This window comes from Triticum aestivum, chromosome 3B, assembly GCF_018294505.1.
Source record: "Triticum aestivum cultivar Chinese Spring chromosome 3B, IWGSC CS RefSeq v2.1, whole genome shotgun sequence".
Taxonomy (NCBI): Eukaryota; Viridiplantae; Streptophyta; class Magnoliopsida; order Poales; family Poaceae; genus Triticum; species Triticum aestivum.
In genome coordinates, this window is record NC_057801.1 from 42,459,528 (window position 1) to 42,466,834 (window position 7,307).

Consider the following 7,307-nt stretch of genomic DNA (forward strand, 5'->3'; position numbering starts at 1 on the left):
AGGCCACTGCCACCCAAGCCGCCAAGGCCACCGCCACCCATGGCGCGAATCATGGCTCTTTTTTGGACCAAGACTTCTTCACGGGCAAGATTGACATACTCCTTTTGCACCTCATTGCGGATAGATGTCTCCAAGAAGAACAAGTGCTTCTCTCGATCCAAAAATCTAGATCGCTCCTCCATGCCCACCTTCCTCTCCTCCAATGCCACCTTCCTCTCCTCGGCCGCCACCCTCCTCTCCCCGGCCGCGACATCTTGGTTCCTTGCCATCTTCCTCACCTCATTGACTTCTTTTCTTGCCTTCACAATAGATTCCATAGCATTTTTGACCTCATCGTCTCCTTTCTTCTTCTTCTTTTCATTTGCGTCTTTCTTGGTCCCATCCGGTCGTTTTGGCTTTGAGTATGAAACTGAGTTTGGTGTGGGGCTTCTCTTGCCGCCATCACTTGGTGCCTCCTCCTCGTCATCCAAATCAATTGTTCGCTTGCGTTTTTTGCTCAAATCCAAATCATCCATATCATCATGCTTCTTCCATTCTCATCATCCTTCAATACTTCATAGCAATGAGGCAAGGTAAATAGCATTCCTTTCTTGATCTTCCCCTTCTTGGTCCTCTTCTCCTCTCCTTTGAACAAGTTTTGTGCAATTTTTAACTGCATGAAAACTAAACAAGTTAGCACTACAAACACCAACAAAAAGCATGATGAACATGAATGATGAAATGACACTTACCCTATCTTCATCATTAGTGCCACTTGGGTTCAACTTGTCCACCGCCTTTTGTGCGGCCGCCCACTTTTGACAATCCTTGTTTATTGTCGACCACCGGGAGCGAAGAGATCGATCGGAGCGGTCAATTCCACTCTCGTTGCGTAGATCAAAGTGTTCCTTCATCCGGAGCCAATAAGCATCTCTACTTTGATCACCTCCAACAGATTGATCCCACGACACTTCCAACCAAGTTTTTGCATAGCAAGACGTCTTCGTCGTTGGTGTAGTTGCCTCCTCTTCCTTTTGGTGCGTCGACAATGCCCTCACCATCCTCGTCCACTTCGAACTCATGGTCTTCGAAATGAATGTCATTGGTTTGAGAACAATGCGAATTGTTGGAGCCAACACGCATAGTTGACATGTATGCCTCATTGTTGACACTACAAAGTATATAGAACAATGCAAATAAGCTATCTATATGTATGCATTCAAATATAACAACAACAACAAAGTTGGCAATTTTTTTTTACCTTTGGGGCATTTCCACGAACACATTGTGCGCGTCGGCCGCCGGCTCAGCAAGTGAGCTCGCTGGCGTTTCGGTAGACGTCGCGCCCGTCGCACGCCCTGCAACCTTTTTTCCTCGACGGTTTCGAGGAGCCGGAGCCGTCCGCCGCCCTGTTCTTCTTTGCAGATGTCTTTCCCTTCTTCGTCCGCGCCGCATTTGGGAGCTTCGCGAGGGGGGCACGTGGCTTTATAGCGGGCACTGGCGTGACGCCTCCCGCCGCCGAGGTCATCCATGGCGGCATGAAGAGGCCGCGCACGATGCCGGGCGAAGCCAAAGCTCCTCGTGCTAGGGTTTGCGGCGGCGTCGGCGGCGGTGGAGGGGCCGCGGCTGTAGGAAGGGGTTAGGGGGGTGCCGGTGCAGGCGTCCATCGGGTCACAATTCGCCGGCGGCGGCGTGTGCGGGGTGAAGGTGGTGCGGCGGAGAGAGTGCGGTGCGATCTCTCGAGTGAGCCGCGCGCGGAAGCGGGCACACCAAATACACAGCGCGCGATGGCGATTCGGACCGTGCAAACAACCCTATATGCCGCGCACGCTTGTTGCGTGTCCGCTGGAGCTCCTCTACCGATTGTGCACGCGCTAAAAAGGGCAAATTTACGGTGCGGCGCTTATTTAGCACGGTTGTTGAAGATGCTCTAAGCGCCAATTATTATACCTTCTGCTGTCATTTTTGTCTTTTTTTTACTTTACCGACTATTGGACTGGAATGGCCATAATATTAATATAAAGCCAGGTGTTTCCAGCCGAGAGAGGCATCTGAGTTGTAATAGGGATAAACCCTAGCCGCCACTGGCGTGGGTCAAGCTCTACTTTCATTTTTGCTTAATACAAAGTTACAAGCCCAAGAAAACCCTCTCTGAATTAGGGGTAAATCTCTGAGGATTTCTGAATTTTGCTCACTTCTGAACCCCTCTAAGTTCAGAGTTTGGCATATCATCATTATCCATCTGATCTAACTAAGTTTAGGATCTGGAAATACTCTGCAGCAAATAAACAAGAAAGAAACACGTTCTAGAGATTACAAATTATGTGGTGTGTTAAACTATTTGTTAGTGGGAGGTTCACCACGGGATCAACAACTATACATGCAAGTATAGTCTGCCAAAAGATAGTGTGAAGGTTTGTACGAAAAAGGAAGCATCAACTATAAAATTGTCTCAAGGCACTCTCAGGCAAGCTACATTAACAGGTTTTCCCAATGTCGACTTCTCATTTCCTAATGCACAGATATTGTACTCAGTACTTACAGATCATCTTGTCATACTAACACCAAATCAAATGAGCCAGGTATATTTTATAATGTACTACAGCAGAAAATTACAACCAACAAAATAAAAGTCACATAAGAAACAGATCGCACTCCATGTCGGATGGCTACCACATCAAAGAATATATCAAAGACTAGGTTATTTCACATAGGTGCTTACACCAGACACCTGCGAGCGGGAGGCGGGAGGCGGTGGATCTGGGGACGAAGGCGCCGGACGTACACCTGCGAGCAACACTGCTCGTACCAATGTAGACGAGGCCGGCGCTGCTGGAGGGTAGGGAGGAGAGCGGGGTGGTGGATCTACGAGGCACATATGGACGGGAAGAGGTCTGGGATTGAGAGGCCATGCCAACGGACTTGAGGGAAACAAGGATTTGTATTTTCACAATTCGGCCCTATTTGACAGCGTTAGAGCATCTTCAAGAGCCGCCCAACGCGCGGCGGGCTAAAAATCAGTTTCCACCATGTCCATCGTCTGGTTTGACGCGGCGGGCAGCACTGGTTCTAGCAGCCACGGTAAAATGCACAGTGCATGCATAGCTCCAGCAGCGTGCAAAAATGCAGAGCGCGAGCAGCCGACGCATGCCATATGTTGCATTTTGGACACAAAATGAATTTCAAATATCACAAAACAAAGACATGGCATATAATTTAAATCACACAAACAAGTTGATGACTAAAAGTACATGCCTCCAAGTTCAAATTCATGCCCACAATATCATCCAACCAAGTTGGAAATGCAAACGAAGTTCATGACACAAACGAAAGACACAACAATCAAGCCTCGTCCTCGTCTTCATCCTCATCTTCCTCCGATTCATCCGACTCCTCCGAAGACAATTCTTACTCCTCTTCATTGTCGCATGCCGCATCCTCATCACGTGATGTTCAGAAGGTGTTGGCAAGATTTTCAATGGCATCTTCATGCGAAGGTGTGTGAGGCACACCGGAAGACATTCCGTCCGTGGTGCCCGGAGGTGCACCCATGCCTCCCATGAGTGACGCAAAACTCATGACTCCCATGCTGGCCATGTTGCCCGGAGGTGCTCCCAAGCCACCCATGCCTCACATGGTCTCCATGGTAGCTCCAAAGCCACACATGGCACCCATGCCGCCCATGGTAGCTCTGAAACCACCCATGCCTCTCATGCCGCCAAGGCCACCCATGCCTCCCATGCCGCCAAGGCCACCGCCACCTGTAGGGCGAATCATGGCTCTTTTTTGGATCAAGACTTCTTCACGGGCAAGATTGACATAATCCGTTTGTGCCTCACTGAGGATAGATGTGTCCAAGAACCGGTGCTTCTCCAATCCAACAATCTATATCGCTCCTCCATGCCCACCTTCCTATACTCCAACGCCACCTTCCTCTTCTCGGCCGCCACCCTCCTCTCCTCGGACACCAACCTCCTCTCCTCGCCCGCGGCATCTTGGTTGATTGCCATCTTCCTCACCTTGTTGGCTTCTTTTCTTGCCTTCACAATAGCTTCCATAGCATTTTTGAGATCTTCATCTCCTTTCCTCTTCATCTTTTCCTTTGCGTCTTTCTTGGTCCCATCCGATCGTTTTGGCTTCGAGTATGAAACCGAGTTTGGTGTGGGGCTTCTCTTGCCGTCATCACTTGATGCCTCCTCCTCATCATCATCCAAATCAATTGTTCGCTTCCATTTTTTGCTCAAATCGAAATCATCCATATCATCACGCTTCTTCCATTTCTCATCATCCTTCAATACTTCATAGCAAAGAGGCAAGGTAAATGGCTTTCATTTCTTGATGTTCCCCTTCTTGGTCCTCTTCTCCTCTCCTTTGAACAAGTTTTGTGCAATATTTAACTACATGAAAACAAAACAAGTTAGCACTACAAACACCAACAACAATCATGATGAACATGAAAGATGAAATGGCACTTACCCTATATTCATCATTAGTGCCACTTGGGTTCAACTTGTCGACCGCATTTTGTGCGGCCGCCCACTTTTGACAATCCTTGTTGATTGTCGACCACCGGGAGCGAAAAGATAGATCGGAGCGGTCAATTCCACTCTTGTCGCGTACATCAAAGTGTTCCTTCATCCGGAGCCAATAAGCATCTCTACTTTGATCACCTCCAACGGATGGATCCCTCGACACTTCCAACCAAGTCTTGCATAGCAAGACGTCTTCGTCATTGGTGTAGTTGCCTCCTCTTCCTTTCGGTCTGTCGAAAATGCCCTCACCATCCTCGTCCACCTTGAACTCATGGTTTTCGAAATGCATGTCATTGGTTTGAGACCAATGTGAATTGTTGGAGCCAACACCCATAGTTGACATGTATGCCTCATCGTTGACACTACAAAGTATATAGAACAATGCAAATAAGCTATATATATATGCATTCAAAAAAGTTGGCAAAATTTTATACCTTGGGGGCATTTCCACGAACACATTGTGCGCGTCGGCCACCGGCTCAACAAGTGCGCTCGCCGGCGCTTCGGTAGCCGCCGCGCCCGTCGCACACTCTGCAAGATTTTTCCTCGACGGTTTCGAGGAGCCGGAGCCGTCCGCCGCCTTGTTCTTCTTTGCAGATGTCTTGCCCTTCTTCGGCCGTGCCACATTTGGGAGCTTCGCGTGGGGGCACGTGCCTTTATGGCGGGCTCCAGTGCGACGCCACCTGCCGCCGAGGTCATCCACGGCGACATGAAGAGGCCGCGCGCGATGCCGGTGCTCATAGGAGCTCCGGCGAAGGCGAAGCCAAAGCTCCCCACGCCAGGGTTTGCGGCGGCTGCGGCTGCGGCGACAGCGGTGGATGGGTCGCGGCTGTAGGAAGGGGTGAGGGGGTGCTTGCGCGGGCGTCCATTGGGTCACAATTCGCCGGCGGTGGCGTGTGCGGGGTGAAGGTGGCGCGACGAAGAGAGTGCGGTGCGAGCGCTCGAATCTGCCGCGTGCGGAAGCGGGTGCACCAAATACGCAACACGTGATGACGATTCGGACCGCGCGCCCAACTCTATATGCCGCGCGCGCTTATTGCGCGACCGCTGGAGCCCCTCTAAATATTGCGCGCGTGCTAAAAAGGGCAAATTTGTGGCGCGACGCTTATTTACCGCGGTTGTTGGAGATGCTCTTAATTTGTTTGTTGGTAGTCTGATTAGTCCCACCTCGGTAACTGAGGCAGGTGGCAAGGGGGAGCTAGGTATAAGAACGGACCATGGGCGTATGGAAATGGGCATTTTTGCGCTTGGGGCAATGACGCACCTAGTGAGGTAATACCGAGGCGCGTCAATTGCTGGTTGAAAACTATTTCCAAACTCCCTCTTTGGCCCTCACGGGTCACTGAGAATTTGTGCAAAGGCTCCCTCTCCTTGGAGAGGGCAAGGGCCTACGAATTAAATAATCAAAATTTTAAATTTCTACTAAAAATGAGAATTTGCTTGGTTTTACTCATTATGCAACTTATAATTTTGATTTGTCCATGTTAGTTTTTGCTTGGAACAGATAAAAGTATTCATCATATTTCGGTTCAAAATTCAAGACTGCTGGCCAAGGTCTGAAGGCCAATCATCTTCAAAGTTGTAGAGACCAACTGAAGGCCTCTTGCTTAAAATGGAATTAGGAATGCTGATGTTTTTCTTTCAGAAGTTTGCATGTCTACCTAATCTTCATGGTCACTGAGAGAGGCATCGAGTCGTGATTTACCATATAAACATGAAGGGGTTGGTAGGCACAACCAAGGCATCCACGTCATCTATGAACAGTGCGTGAGCGCGAGCGCCACAGCAAGCGGCGAGAGGAAACAAAAAAGCATCGAACGCGTAGTCGGGCAGCAGGGAAAAGAAAGTGTGAACCCTAGCCCCAATCCACAGCCCCCACGCCGCTCACTCCTCCCTCCCTCATCCGCCGCAATGCTCCCTCCCACCTCCTCCTCCTCCTTCTGCGTCCTAGGTCCCCGTCGCCAATCGTTTCTCCTCCACCGCCCCACCTCTTCCTCCTCCTCGCCTTCCCATTGCTTGCGCGTGGGTCACCCGACGGCAATGGTGGGCAACAGATTGGATCGAGGGTTCCATGCCGCTGTCGCCGCCTAGGAGAGAGAGGACGATAGGGAGAGAGAAGGGCAGCAGCCAGTAGCACCTCGTCCGTCTCACGTGGTGTCCCAGATGCGGCCACCCCATGGTCGGCCTCGACGAGCACGGCCTCGATCCGGCCTCAGCAGGAGGACCTCGAGCTGAGGAGCGCGGCCTCGATCGCGACTCGGCATCTTGGGCAGCGGAGGAGGAGGAGGGGAGCAGCAACCAGCATCTAGGGCGGCGGCGGCGGCTGGACTCCATGAGCTGGCCGAGGTGTGGTTGACGTCAAGGAAGCAGCCGACAGTGCAAGGTATAGAAGTGGGAATCTATGTGATTTGTTCTCTGTTGCTTGATCTAATTTCGTGGTTAAAACAATGTTGGATTTCTCTATATGGTGCCGAGGATGCTCTGCTCTGTCTCGGGGCTCAACGCCCTCTTGGATGAAGAGGTTGGCGTGCTCTCCCACTGCACCGGGGTTCTGATGGCCGCCGTTCGTGTGCCAGCGCTGGACAGCGGCAAGAAGGAAGAGCTCGGGCTGCCCGCGACGCCAGGCCGCCGGCCCTCCTTCCTCAAGCTCAAGGCGGTGAAGAGATGGTTGCACTACTAGGGGAATGCTTATAGGTAGGACATCAGTAGTAGCGTGGGTTACGTGGCTAGCGCTACTGATACTTAGTAGTAGCGCTAGGCAGCAGAAATCGGTACAGGTAACAAAGTATCAATAGC

General features: G+C 50.9%; 1 pseudogene; it reads left to right on the plus strand.

Annotated features, from left to right (window-relative positions):
• Positions 1-5,748: 5,748 nt before the first annotated feature.
• LOC123072983 (uncharacterized) lies at positions 5,749-5,900 on the plus strand (annotated as a pseudogene).
• The last annotated feature ends 1,407 nt before the right edge of the window (positions 5,901-7,307 follow it).